Here is a 14,713-nt window from a genome sequence, read left to right as displayed (position 1 = left end):
CACTGAGCCTCTCCACCCTCCTGCACTAGGTCCTGCCCACTGGGCCATGGAGGCCTCTGGTGGAGGGAAGCAGGGCGGGGAGCCCTGAGCCTGCAGCAGGCAGCCCACATATGCCCCTGCTCCGTGCACACATCTGGGGGGGCATATGCCCCCCACACCTCTCTCCTGGGAGTGCACACAGTGGTGGGGAGCCAGCCCCCCCCCCGAATGAGCCATCCATAGCTCTGCCCTGTCTGGCCCTGTGACTGAACATTCCCGCCCCAGTCCTGGCCTTGGCCCTGGGCCCCAGTCCATCCCACTTCCTCCCTTACCATGGAGACCTCAATCTGTCCCCTCTGCTCTCCCTATGCTCCCCTCCTCCCCTCCACTGACCTACCTGCAGGGAGTTGCTTTCCACTTCTTCCTGGCTGTATTCCTGGGCATGTGCTTGTGTGTACCCATGCACATATACATGGCACCTCCTGCACCCCACTCCCTCCAGCCCCAAGCAGCCCCTTGCAGGCTGGAATTCTGCCAGCCCATAAGGGGAAGCCCGCTGTTTCCCGCATTTTTTGTGGTGAATGGAAAACCTGGATCCATGCACAATACTGAGAATTGGTGACAAATACTGTCCTGGAGTCATTCAGCCTGGGACTGGGACTGGGACTCGATGTTCACATTTCGGGACTGTCCTGACCAATTAGGGATGGGTGGCCACCACTGGCGATGCATAGGGGGTGCACGCGGGTGCACGTGCACCCCCTGAGATTGGCCATGCACCCCCTGGAAGCGCCTGCCATGAAACTGGAAGTGCCGGTGGAAGCGCACTTCTGGTTTCACCAGTTTTGCTGCTGGTGGTTCCACGCTCAATGATTGGCCACCCAGGGACATGCCCCCCCACTGGGTCTGTGACTGGCCGCGGGGGACCTCAGCCCGGTCGGTGATCGGCCGTGGGGGGACTCCCTCCCGTCGGCGATCTGATGCCTCCCAGACTCGGGAGGCACCAGTCGCCCATGGTGGCCACCCTAGGTGTAGCCCAGCCCTGATCTGGCCGTGCAGGGCTTAGGAATTCTACCACAGTACAGCTAGTAAGTATGCATGGTTACCATTGCAGTATCTAACTAACTATCTGTGTATGCAAAGATTGGATTGCCATGTTCAGTTATGGTAACTGCATATACAAATTGGTACACAATTGTGCCTGCTTTTTTTGCATAACACTGGGCTCCCAGCTATTTGAAAATTTGAACCTATGTTTTCTTTTGGTTTTGTCTATTTCTGCTGGGATTAGATAGCATATTGTGCTGTATTTTGCATCTAATAACTTAAGTTCAAATCACAGTTTTGGTGACAAATCAAAATAAATGTCACAGTCTCACTCTAGTTCCTTAGCACTCACTTCAGAACATGGGTGATAGAGTTGTCTTAGGTACATACGTCCTGCAAGGCCATACAAGAAGTTCGTTGGAACAGCACCTGTAAAAGGATAGAAATGGAGATATTGTCTTGCATATGTGCTGATTGTACAGCTATTCATAGCATTCCTATAAGCTTATAATTATGACCAACATTTTCAAGCATGGGTCCTGAAACAGGAGCCTAGGGCTCCTGTTACCTTAAGAAAGGGAAACAATTGCAGGGAGAGTCTCAGATGGGAAAGGCTGCTCCTTAGGAGCTTCAAAAGAGCAGGTCTCCAGGGGGTTGTAAGTTGAGTTGCCTAGAAAACAATACAGGTGGGTAGAGAGAGCCCTGCATGGAAAACAAGGTAGTGCTGCAGCAGCTAGGCAACAGCAGCATGACGCCAGCAAGCCCAGTTAAAGAACACCTGTAGCCAGACCAGGGAAGTAGCTCATGTTACAGGTACCCAGTGCTAGGTTTCTAAATGCATATTTAGGCACATAATATAATCAGACTGATTTCTGGGGAGCATCTCCAAATCTCACGGAATTCAGAACTACAGATGCATTCACAAAGGCACTGGATTTAGTGCCTAAGCTATTAGGGCTTGAGTGGCATACACAACTGCTCTCAAACTGAACCCAAAATGTTTTTTGAATATCAGTATTTTCTCTCAGTTTTGACTTGTATCTATTGTCTCTGGTTTACTTTTACCCTGGGCATAAGTCCAAAGAGAACATATATTCATTGTTGTAAATGCTTGCTAATAGGAAAGACAAGAACCATAAAAGATGGCATCAACTGGATAAAGTTCCACAAGTGATGGAGGTATTCTCTTCAGGAGGTGGGAAGGTATATGCAATTAGAGTTCTCTTATCCTGGGTTAAGCATAAGGGCACTAATATTTCCCCTCTGTTAAGCTATATTTGTTCTCTGCTGCAGTACCGTTAATGCACTCAGATCTCTTAGTGCTGTTTACTTTCTATTAATGTCTGCCCTATTGAAATAGTAATGATGGGTCCCAGAAGGTTTGACATTGTCAGGGTAGGAGAGAAACTCAGAACTTCTAGAGATTACTGCTGTATCAGGGCCACTGCATGCAGGCAAAAAAAACCCACCAGGTGACTTGGGTGACATAGGTGAAAGTCCCAGTTCATACATTATGGGTGTATCAAAGGTGGGTCCTGGGGAGGGTGGGACTGACCACCTATGCCCTGCCCACACAAGCCCACTGATGTTCTACTGTCCACAGCTGACCCAGGGATGAGGGGAGCTCCAGAGCCACTTCTGTATTATTCTATCCAGGCTGCATGGGAGACAGTCTCGGCTGGGAACAGTGGTGGTAGCGGTTCCCTGTCCCTGCACCTGCTCTTAGGTTAGTGAGGAACGTCTTTGGGGGACTGGGCAAGGTAGAGAACCTATGTGCTGCTGCTGTCCCCAGCTGAATCTGGCTCCTGTTGAGCCTGGCTGGAGCAAGACAGGAGTGGCTCTCGGGCTCCCCCAACCCCAGGTTAACAAGTGGCAGAAGCAGTGAGCAGGGAGAGAGGAAGATCAGGGAAAGTGTGGGTTCCTTATTGAATGGGGGAGGCAACCTAGTGACAGAGGATGCAGAAAAGGCTGAAGTACTCAATGCCTTTTTCACCTTAGTCTTCACAGGCAAGGCCAGCTCCCAGACTACTGCACCTGGCAGCACAGTTTGTGGCGGGGAGGTGAGCAGCCAAATGTGGTGAAAGAACAGGTTAGGGACTATTTAGAAAAGCTGAACATATACATGTCCATGGGGCTGGATGGGATGCACCCGAGGGTGCTGAGTTGGCTGATATGACTGCAGAGCCACTGGCCATCATCTTTGAAAACTCATGGCCATCAGGAGAGGTCCTGGATGATTGGAAAAGGGCAAATGTAGTGCCCATATTTAAGGAAAAAAAAGGAGGATCCAGAGAACTACAGACCAGTCAGCCTCACCTCAGTCCCTGCAAAAATCATGGAGCAAGTACTCAAGGAATCCATTTCTAAACACTTGGAGGACAAGGAGATGATGAGGAACAGTCAGCATGGATTCACCAAGGGCAAGTCATGCCTGACCAACCTGATTGCCTTCTATGATGAGATTACTAGCTCTGTGGATGAGAGGAAAGCAGTAGATGTAGTATATCTTGGTTTTAGCAAGGCTTTTGATATGATCACCCACAAAGTTCTCCCAGGCAAGCTAAGGAGGTGTGGGCTGGTTGAATGGACTGTAAGGTGGATAGAAAACTGGCTGAAGCATCAGGCTTAGGGAGTAGTAATTAAAGGCTCAATGTCTGGTTGGCAGCCAGTATCAAGTGGAGTGGCCCAGGAGTCGATGTTGGGGCATGGTTTGTTCTATGTCTTTATTAACAACCTGGAAGATGGCACAGAGTGCACCCTCACCAAGTTTGCAGATAACACCAAGCTAAGTAGATACACTGAAGGGTAGGGCTAGGATTCAGAGTGACCTAGACAAATTGGAGGATTGGGTCAAAAGGAGGTTCAACAAGTACGAAGTCCTGCACTTAGGATGGAACAATCCCATGCACCAGTAGAGGGTGGTGGTTGACTGGCTGGGCAGCAGCTCTGCAGAAAAGGACCTGGGGGTTACAGTGAACAATAAGCTGAATATGAGCCAACAGTGTGCCCTTGTTGCCAAGAAGGCTAATGACAATGACCACCCACAGGTGCCGCTGGCAGTGTCGGCAGTGCTTTTTTCAGGGGGAGCATTGCCAATCTTAGGGGGTGTGTCACTGTGACGGGCTAGCTGGCAGTGACCTAGCCCAGGGGTTTTGAAAGGGCAAAAGATGATTGGAGGACTTGGGATTCCCTTTCCTCACCAATCTGGTAATGATTTGGCTCAGGGGTTTTGAAGGGGTAAAAGATGATTGGAGGACTTGGGATTCCATTTCCTCACCAATCAGGTCCCAGAGACTCGCCCTTCATGTCCCCTGATTGGCCCCTTGGGTCACCTGGAGGGGGATAAAAGGGGCAACACGGCTGACTCAGGGAAGAGACTAGTGAGGGTTCATGAGGAAGGAGCTTCAAAGAGCTGAGCCAGCTGGGTGGAAGCAGTTGCCCCAGAAGAGCCTGAAGGAGCAGGACCTGCAGGCAGCAGTTGGACCCTCAGCAGCACAGCGTGTGGGTGGCAGGAGAGGCTTCCTGTTGGGCTCCAGGATCCCCTATGAGAGGCTGTGTCCAGCAGGAGAGGTTTCCCGCTTCAGCAAGGATCTGAGCAGCGACCTGAGGGGTTCCCAGCTCTGCTTCCAGCTCCTCGAATCAGAGACCAGGCAGCTCAACATGAGGCTGGGGCTCCAGGAAGGTCAAGACCCCTAGCAGGTTAAAATAGAGCCAGCACTGATAGCTGTGTGGTAGTATTCCTGCCTATCACATGGGAGATCCAAGTTCAAGTCCTAGCTTTAGTGACTTGGGGTAAATGAACTAACAAAAAGAAATTCCTCTTGCAGAGAAAGGGGCCATTGTGTTTTCTCCCCTTTGAAGGTACCTAGGTCCTATATTTCTTTGTCCTTTGACATTTTGTGCCTTTTTATATTTCCCCAACCAGTATTGCTTGCTCTGCTGTTTGTGTTTTATATTTTGTTAACCCTGTCTTTTGCCAATGATTGTAAGTGTCTAAGCTTTGTTGAATCCTGCCCCCTTGGGACATAGTAGTGTCCACTATACCCCCCGATTATGCCTGTTATGTTCCCAGTATTGTTCCATCATTAAAAGGTACGTGGTTAAGTCCTCAGTGGTGGTCTGGCTCTGCTCTATAGGGGGAGGAGAGTCCCTACACCTCCCACAGTGCTTGTGCACCTGCTTTGATTCCTTCAATTGGAGAGGGGGTGCCTTTTGGAGTACTGCCCGGGTTACATCACCAATAAGGTTGGAGCTAGACTGTTCTCAGTGGTGACAGATGATAGAACAAGGAGCAATGGTCTTAAGTTGCAGCAAGGGAAGTTGAGGTTAGATATTAGGAAGAATTTTCTCACTATGAGGGTAGTAAAACACTGGAACAAGTTACCCAGAGAGGCTGTAGACTCTCCATCTTTGGAGGTCTTTAAGACCCGGCTGGGCAAAGCCATGGCTGGGATGATCTAGATGGAGATTGTCCTGCTTTTAGTAGGGGGTTGGACTAGGTGACCTCCTGACGTCCCTTCCAATCCTAATTTTCTGTGATTTTTATGATTCTGTGACTGGGGGATCAGAGAGTGTGCTTCTGAGTATGAAGGGGAAGGGAGAGGAGATCTTCCCTGCTTTGGGGACTTACAGAAAATCCCCAGATGCTGTTTCTGGGGAGTGTTCTGAAAGCAGTGAGAGACCATGCCATCACACCCCACCCTGGATCCACCCCTGAGTAACCTACGAAGAAAATGTATATATCTGTTTTATTATAGCTAAGATTATTTTTAATCTTAGGAGACTGCCTGGTCATGGTATTACTCACTTGCATTGTTTTCAGAAGAAAGAGAACCATGCTGCCTAAGCTTAAGTCAAATGTGCTGAAAAATCTGGGGCCAGCTGGAAAGTGGGAAAATTATGTATGATTCTATTCAGAGCCCAACTAAGAGCTGGGACTGTTAGTACTTTCCAATGGGGAAAATTTATCAAAGCATCTATATGGATATGTCAAATCTGTATGAGAAAATGGAGAAATGGAGAGGGCTCAGTTCTTTCCAGTATAAGGGTTCCATGATTTGGAGTGCAGGATCTAGTCTTAAAAGTATTTTGTCAAGTTGATTTTAAAGTTCCCTCTGTATTAATAAATTGAAGGCCTAAAATACAGCTGCTTTTTATTCCATTTTGGTAATGGTTTGCATGTCTCTATTGGTTATTATGCACTGCTGAGATAAAGTGACTTGGTTAAATGACTGCGCTAATGGAATGTGGGCTCATGCTCAGATAGGCTAGGGACAGAAATTACACATAAACTAGTATAAGTGATTGAAAACCAGTTCAAATCTGTAACACAACAGGGCTAGGGACAGACGTTACACACAAACCCGTGTAAGTGATCAGAAACTGGTTTAAACATGAAACAGAACAGAAGTTCAGTGCAAATAAACCAGTTTCAAAATGGCTGAAACTGGTTTAAGATAAATCTGGTTGAGTGTAGTCTCCAACTTCACTGATTTATGTGAAACCAGTTTATGGATCTTCTGTCCCAGATCCCTTCCTGATTTAAGTTAGTGCACAGCCCCCCAGCATGCTTTGCAGCCCTGGGCTGTGCTGTCTGTTCCAGCTGAGCAGGGTTGGCCCTGCTCCTCTCCTTCCTAGCTGGAGCGCTATCACTGCTCCAGCCGGCTGAGTAGCAGGTTGGGGTGCGAAACCCTGCTCTGGAGTGCAGCTGGGTTTGCCTGGCAGGTGGGGCAGCAGCCCTTGCCAGGTGTCCCCAGCCCCTCCTCCCCCACTCATTGCTCCAGTGGCAGGAGTGGGGGTGTGGCCAGATGCTGGTAGCCTGAGGGGAAGGAGGAGATTTCACCCCCTATTGCAGATGACAGCACTGCAGGCACCAACATGGTGCTAGCTGTGTCCCATGGTGAAGATCCCTTCAGGCAGGGCCAGTGCCGCAGCGCCTGGGACGAGTCCTTCAGAGGAGTGGTGAGCAGTGCCTGATGCTGATGCAAATCCTGCCTTGGGGAAGGGAAGGCCGGGGGGAGGGAGGGGTTAAACCCATCCCCAGTCACATATGCAATGTGTAGGGGGGTACAAGGGGCATGTGCCCCCCCGAGATTGGCCGCTGCTGCCACCGATGCCATCTTCTGCAGGCAGTCGCCACTCACCCCCCCACCCCTGCTGATGCTGGCTTCTGTGGGCTGTCACTGCTTGCCACCCCATCACTGCTGCTGGCTTTTGTGGGTGGTCGCTGCTCACCACCCCACTGCCACCCACAAACTGTGCCCCCTGTCAGTACTTAGTAATTGAAAGTGCCTCGACACAGCAGAATTCTTAGCACGATGTGAGTGCTCGGAGCAAGGGATGCCTCGCTACGGCAGGAAAAGCCTTGGTGCAGTGATCAGCTCCCTCCAAAACTAGCAGTTGCACCGTTTGGATGCATGCTACCGATTGGCTCATTGTAAATTATTCATACCCGGCGGCTAGCAATTGGCTCACTAGCCGTATAAAAGCTTGGGTAGTTTCGGCCCAAGTTGGAGAACTCCGCATGTACGTTGGGAACGAGTTCCTTGTGTACCTTGGAGCAAAATTGGAGGCCTGATCAACCACCAACCACTCCCCGTCGACGACTGTCCTGACGTACCCCGCACCCTGCGTGCTCGGAAAAACATTGGTGTGTTTTTGCTTGTGCCTACACTGTGTGCATTGACGCAAGTCCCTGTACGTCAGTTTGTAAGTAAAGTTCTTTTCAATTCAACCAGTACGCGTTTGTGCCTAATTCCACTCCATCGCGGCCCCATTCCGGCTATACTCGGCACCCACATGGCGTCACGAACAGGATCAGTATCCGGGGAAGACGCAATGGAGTTGGAATTAGTTAAGAATTGCCCCTGGCGCAGTGGGAAACGCCACGTGCAGAATACCGTGGAGTTAGGTGCACACATCGCCTACCACCAAGCGGACGGAATGGGTGGAAGACTCATCAGCGGTTACCTCTCGCTCGAAGGAGAAGAGGAAGCTGTGAAAGAGTGGGAAGTACATCTCCATCCCGGGGCGTTTGGATGTGTGATGGGAAGTGAGCGGGTTCTATTCAGACCCCGAGAGGAAGGGGGCACAAAACCCTTCACCGGACAAAAGCCAAGCGAAGAAAGTACTGCCCTCAGCCAGGAGTTTGCCCGCTGCATGCGCTGCGCGCAGGAGGGCGAAGAGCCGGTGCTGATTAATTTAACACTGGCGCCTGAGCTGAGAGATCCCGAGCTTCTTTCGGAGCTTCACGGAAAGTTAGAAGCGGAAAGTCACCCTGCGATTAAAAGGACCGGCTTGGAACACGGAAAGGGGAAAATGTTAACTGCAATGTTCCGCATGGTAACAACTCTGATGCGGGAAAAAGCAGACCTGGAAGCCTGACTGCTTGCTGTCCAGGCGGTTGAGCAAACGGCAACGGGAAAAAACCCCGGTCCCCCGCCATTTCAAGATGGCGTCGAGAGGGAAGGGAGAAGCCCGGAGGACCCGGAAGAGAAAGGCGGATCCTTCAACGGACGGACGGAAGTTCAGTCACTGACTCCGCCCCATGAGGCTGTGTTGCTCCCGACTGCCCCGCCCTCGCAGTACAACAAGGTGGCAACAGAGAAACAGTTGTATCCGGTTCCCCTAACGGATGCAGCAACGTCTCAGACGGCCACACATCCAGTGGCAGTGAGAAGCTGAGTGATTGGTGCGCAGAGTACAGCTTGTATCACTGTCAACACCTGTCACACCGGAACCCGGACGGAATTGCAAGAGCTATTTCCTGCATGCTCGGAAAACATTGGTGTGATTTTGCTTGTACCTACACTGTGTGCATCGACGCAAGTCCCTGTACTTCAGTTTGTAAGTAAAGTTCTTTTCAATTCAACCAGTACGCGTTTGTGCCTAATTCCACTCCATCGCGGCCCCATTCCGGCTATACTCGGCACCCACACCCCCCATCTCAGGAGGCACCAGTCACCCATGCCCAGTCATACTCAGGCCTGCTGGGGCCTGGCCACACCCCGCCCCTCCTGTCAGCTCAGCTTCCCTTTACCTTTGTGGCTGCAGCGAAAGGAAGGGAAGGCTTGCTCTAGCATCCCCCAGCTTCTAGCCTGAGCCACTGCAAGCATGTGGCTGCATTTCTGGAATCAAAAGTGAATGTCTATTCACTTGCTTGTTGGTTCAATTTATGCAGGTTAGATTAACCTGCAAAGACTGAATCAGTTCAGGCTCAGGCTTTTTGAATGTCTGTACTCAGCTCAGAAGTTCAGTGCACATAAACTGATATAGCATCAAATTTAACTGATTTAGGTTAAATAGGTTTATTGAACGTCTGTCCCAGATCCCTTCCAGACATGGGCAACTGGTGCCTCCTGCTTCTGGGGGGGGCACCAACTGCTGATTGCTGACCCCCCCCAACCCAAACGCATTGCCAATGCTTCTGGATTCAATTTAACTCACAGTATCCTAGTGTCCCAGCCACCTGCGGAGGGTTCGGCATTGAGAGTATGGTCAGGGGTAGAAAGGTTTATTGACTTAACAAAAACACAACTACGCATAGTAACAAGACAAACAATGACAGACAAGAATAATTTGCGTCGGCAACTTATCGGCAGTCCCCTCTGATGCCTGACGTACGACAAGTTTCTCTTTCCACAAAGCTCAGCGAAGTCTGGAGTCCCTGATCAGCACTGTCCGAGAGGTACCCGGGAGAATCCTGGTATTCAGTCCTTGGGCTCCTCGAGATCCATGGGCTCACTGATCCAGGTCAACAGCTAATTAATCCTTTCCACAGAGCTGAATCTTCCTTCTGAATGATTTCCGGATGTTTCAGCCAATTTATAACTTCTGAACTGTGCTGTTAACTTACAGCCACACAGATTCTTTTTACTTCAACTGTCCTTAGACTGACCAATAGCAGTACAAGCCTTGCATTCTTTTGATAAGGTTAATTTTAACTACGCCACAGGGCCTTACTACTTCAAGGCTTTGCTAAATTTACTAGGTCTTACTTTATACAAGGCCTTACTACATCTTAAACTTTAATTAGGCTCTTAGCAACAACATATAGATTAGTATTTAAACAAATGACAGAAAACACTTGGTCTAATCTTCATAGAGCCTTCAGCAAGCACTTTTATCACACAGACATGATTTTCAGCTGTCACACCTAGCATCTTAGGATGCTTTGCAACTCTCCTGCAGACCCTCCCACCCTCACAGGGTGGGTGGGCTAGATTTGGTCCAAGCTGTCTGCTTTAACAGGGCAGGGTGGCATACTCTAGCACCCCCTTCCAACACCCCCACTGCAGGCATGTGACTCTATTTCCAGAATCAAAAGTCTGTTACTTTGCTTATCAGTTCAGTCTACATATCTTAGACTAAACTGCGAAGATTGAATTGATTCAGCCTCGGGCTTTATGACTGTCTGTACTTGAGCATAATGGTCTCCTACTGTTGAAGAAAATGCTGAAGCAAGGCCAAATTTTTTTTTAAGTAGTTTAAAACCAGTATTGATGCAAAAATGTGAGTCCTGTTACTGGTGACTCTGCAACTAAATGCAAAAAAATAATAACAACTAAAAAGTCAAATTTCAAGGCATCTGAAGTAGCTTCTTAAGACACTCTCCATTCAATACAAAGGTAGTTTAAGACAGAAGATGTAGTTGGACCAATACAGATATTCTTAAGGTAATATTCAATGTTGAAAGTTTCCAAAACCATCACCTGGATTCTTCTGTCCTTTTAGCTGTATCAGAGATGCTGATGGATTCATAATGGACTCCATTGTCTTAGGATACTGCAGACCATCAGAAACATATGTTCTTAAGTATGCAGTCTTTCAATAGTTTTGTCACATTCCTCTGTGGCAGCTTTCAGGACCAGTTGTTCTCTGCCACTGAAGTATTAGCACAAAGAGCTCACTTTCATGCTGCTACACATCTCAGGGTTTACCTTTTGCAAGGTTCACCAAAATGTGTTTGATTCTTAAGCACCACGTCATTACATAGATAAGCAAAATCAGGCCCAGTCTGTGAATGAAACCATTCGCATACAGTCTTTAAAGAAGCACATCACTCAGTTACTTCAGTCCACCATGCCCAATAACTCTACCGATCTGATTCAATAATTCCTGATAAGACCTATGCTACAACACCCTTTGGAGATTTGTCTACCACAATGTTCAAGACACCATCAGTCCCTTTCTAGGATGAGCTTGCAATAAACATGGTTGTGGTTAATCTGAGCTGGACTCCAGAAAGGATCTAACAATATGTACATTTTAAGATGAAATAAGAAGGTATTTATTTCTTTTCTGAACTCCAAGGAAACCCCTACTTATTTGGCCAAGCTCCAGGATTAGTAAGGGTGCCACCTAGAGTCTGATTATTATCTGTACAAGGACAGGAAGATACAGTGACAGAGAGGCCAAAGGTCTTATCTATTCTTGGATGTAGACTTTGTCTGGCTGGGCTCTTATGGGTTGGGCAGAGCCGCTGAATAACCTGCCTATCCCCAATGCCAGTCAGTCTTTTTGTACCATCTGTTTTTCCTTCAACCCCTCCTTGGTTCATTTTAGGAGCTGTACTAGTTGGATTCATTGCAGACAGGCATCCACAAACAGGAAGTTTCCTCTTAGTTTTACTTCAGGAAACAGGGAGGAGTGATGAGAATAAAATCCTGAATAAAGAGGATCAAGGATGAGTCAGTTGGTTTGTTGTTTTTTTTTTTTGCTTTAGGAAGGAGACTTAAAAGAAAACAAACAAAACCCAGTTTTCTTGACAGGTTAAAACAGTTGGGCTGTATTCTCCAGAAGGCAGTCTATATCTACCTTGTCTTCTGTCTGACTTCAGGCTAACATGGCTAACTGCCTTTCTCTTTGTTCTCCAGTCCATGAAGTTCACTTTGTTCTGCTTCTGTCCACATACATTTGCAAGTGTAACAGGGCACCAAAATTTTTTTTTGAAATACCCCATTCCAATGACAGTCCACCTTGCTCTTGCCCATCATGCCTTGATTTTACTAAATATCTATATATTGCAGGAGGCTACCCTGGTCTTAACATAATGAACCCTGACTTGTGATGCTGCCCTTATAGGCTAATCCAACGTTTCCCAACCTTTTTCGCCCCACAGCACACTTACCTAAAAAAGCACCGCAGCACATCGGATGTGGGGTGCGCACACCAGTGCACCGCGGCACACTGGTTGGGAAATGCTGGGCTAATCGCATGGCTCTGTACTTGCCCTACGCTTCGTCCCATGCCTCACAGATGGCATCCTTGCAGATATTCCCCTTATTGCTGATATAGCACATCGCTGGGTCTGTAGACCCCTGGTCCTGACCCTAAAGATGTCAGCTCTTGCCATCTCATACTCTATGGCAGAGTACTGCACACCAGTTGCAAACTGGTCATCACCAGAAATCTAGGTTTTCTGTTTGTGATGGGAAAATGCAGTAAAACTTGTTTTTTTTTTCATTTTAAGGAGAAAAACCCAGATTTTCTCCTTTAAAGGAGAAAAATGTGGGAAATGGTGGGTTTCCTTTGCAGACTGGCAGAGTTCCAGCCTTCCAGGGGCTGGAGGGAGTGGGAGGAGGGCACTCAGGCAGGGGGCGCCATGTGCATGTGCACATGTACACATTCATGATGCAGGTATCAAGTTTAAGCTCAAGTCAGTTTAAGTCACCATATTTACTGTGTAGTATGGGCATGCATGTGTAGACGCATGCCTGCATGGGCCAGTAATTTTGATTACGGTACAATAATTGCACACGAGCAGACGCACCCACTGACACTGATGAGGTTTGGGTTGGGGCCTGAAACTGTAAACTGTTAGAATTAGAGGCTGTCTCTTAGTATACTTATACAATAACTAGCACAATAGGATCCCAATCTTGGTTGTAAATCCCAGGCACTATTAATCATAAATAATAATCCCTATGGTGTAAGAACATTACTTCAGTTTAAAGTCAAGTACTTGAAAGTTGGAAATACCAGATTAACACTTGACTAGGCAACCTTAAAGCTGGCTCTTGTGCACGTGCCCTGTGATAGAGTCTTTAATTACATGTTTGTGTATATTTTTTTTCATCTGCCTCATTCAGTGAACACGAAAGATGGACAAGACGTTTCCTGCTGCTAGTTTCTGAGGAAGGCAGGAAGAAGAGGAAGGAACCTGAAGAAAGACATGTCCTCCTGCTTAACACAAATAATTACGACGTCATAGGGATAACAGCGACCTGGTGGGACTCCACCCATGACTGGACCACGGGTATAGACAGCTATAGCGTGTACAGGAGAGATCGAGTAGTTAAAAGGAGTGGGGGTGTAGCTCTCTATGTTAAGGAAAGCTACATGTCCCTGCAAGCTGATGTTAGCGACCAGGGCGGACAATTGGAGACCCTCTGGGTTAAAATCTGTGGGGAACACAGCACAGGGGACACAACAGTGGGAGTCTACTAGAGACCTCCCACCCAAAGTCAAGAGCTTGACCAGGAGTTCGCCTGGGAACTGGCAGAGGCCGCATGCTCCAGGACCATGGTTGTCATAGGTGACTTCAATTACCCAGACATCTCATGGGAGGATCACTCAGCAAAATCCGAGCGGTTGCAAAGCTTCCTATCGTGCATGGATGACCTCTACCTGACTCAAGAAGTCTACGGGCCAACTAGAGGTAAAGTGCTGCTCGACCTGGTACTGGCTACTGGGGATGACCTAATTGGTGACCTAGTGATGGATGGGAAGCTGGGTGACAGCGACCATGAGCTGATCACTTTCACCATCCACCATAAACCTGGCAAGTCAGTCAGCAACACTGAAGTGACTTCAGGAAAGCTGACTTTGACAAGCTCAGGAGGCTTGTCAGTGAGGTCCTAAGGGACCATGACCCCAGGGGGAGGGGAGTCCAGGAACAGTGGTTGCTCCTCAAGGGAGCGATCCTCAATGCACAAGCTGATTCTATTCCATCTCAGAGGAAAGGCAGCAAGAGGGCACAGCAGCCCCCTGGCTCTCCAGGGATCTAGCAGACCTCCTGAGGCTAAAAAAAAAGGCCTACAAAGGATGGAGGATGGGATTCACCTCCAAGGAGGAATATTCTGCACTGGTCCGGTCCTGCAGGGAGCAAACCAGGAAAGCCAAGGCTGCAACTGAACTCCAGCTAGCTTCGAGTATCAAGGACAATAAAAAGTCCTTTTTCAGATACGTGGGGACCCAGAGGAAAAGCAAGGGCAACATTGGACCCCTGCTAAACCAGATGGACAACTGATGCCCAGTAAAAAGCCAACCTATTAAATGGGTACTCTGCATTGGTCTTTCATCAGTCCCATGGGACGCCTATGCCTCTTGTGGGACAGGGAGGTCCGGGTGAGGGAGATTCCCTGCCCTCCATCAATGCTGACCTCATAAAGCACCTTGACACCTTGAGAGGCTGGATACCTTCAAGTCAGCTGGCCCTGACAATCTACACCCCAGGGTACTCAAGGAGCTGGCAAGCATCATAGTCCAGCCTCTGGCACAGATCTTTGAGAAACCCTGGCGCTCTGGTGACGTGCCCAAAGACTGGAAGAAGGCCAATGTGGTGCCTATCTTCAAGAAAGGGAGGAAAGTGGATCCAGCAAACTATAGGCCCATCAGCGTGACCTCTATCTTGGGGAAGGTTGTAGAAAAGTTTATTAAAGAGGCCATCCTTAATGGACTGGCCAAC

At 48.5% G+C, this 14,713-nt stretch overlaps 1 protein-coding gene across 2 annotated transcripts in view; it reads right to left on the bottom strand.

Moving 5' to 3' along the window:
• EXPH5 (exophilin 5) overlaps window positions 1–14,713 on the bottom strand; it is a 90,636-nt gene that overhangs the window by 57,391 nt on the left and 18,532 nt on the right. For both annotated transcript variants that reach the window (XM_025214100.1, XM_025214099.1), the window contains exon 2: window positions 1,379–1,455. The gene's annotated coding sequence lies outside the window, so the exon portion shown is untranslated. The remainder of the gene's footprint in view (window positions 1–1,378; window positions 1,456–14,713) is intronic.

The sequence above is a fragment of the Alligator sinensis genome, unplaced genomic scaffold, assembly GCF_000455745.1.
Source record: "Alligator sinensis unplaced genomic scaffold, ASM45574v1 scaffold702_1, whole genome shotgun sequence".
In the NCBI taxonomy this organism is placed as follows: domain Eukaryota; kingdom Metazoa; phylum Chordata; order Crocodylia; family Alligatoridae; genus Alligator; species Alligator sinensis.
The sequence above is the reverse complement of the archived record's forward strand: the minus strand, read 5'-3'. Positions and strand labels throughout refer to the sequence as shown.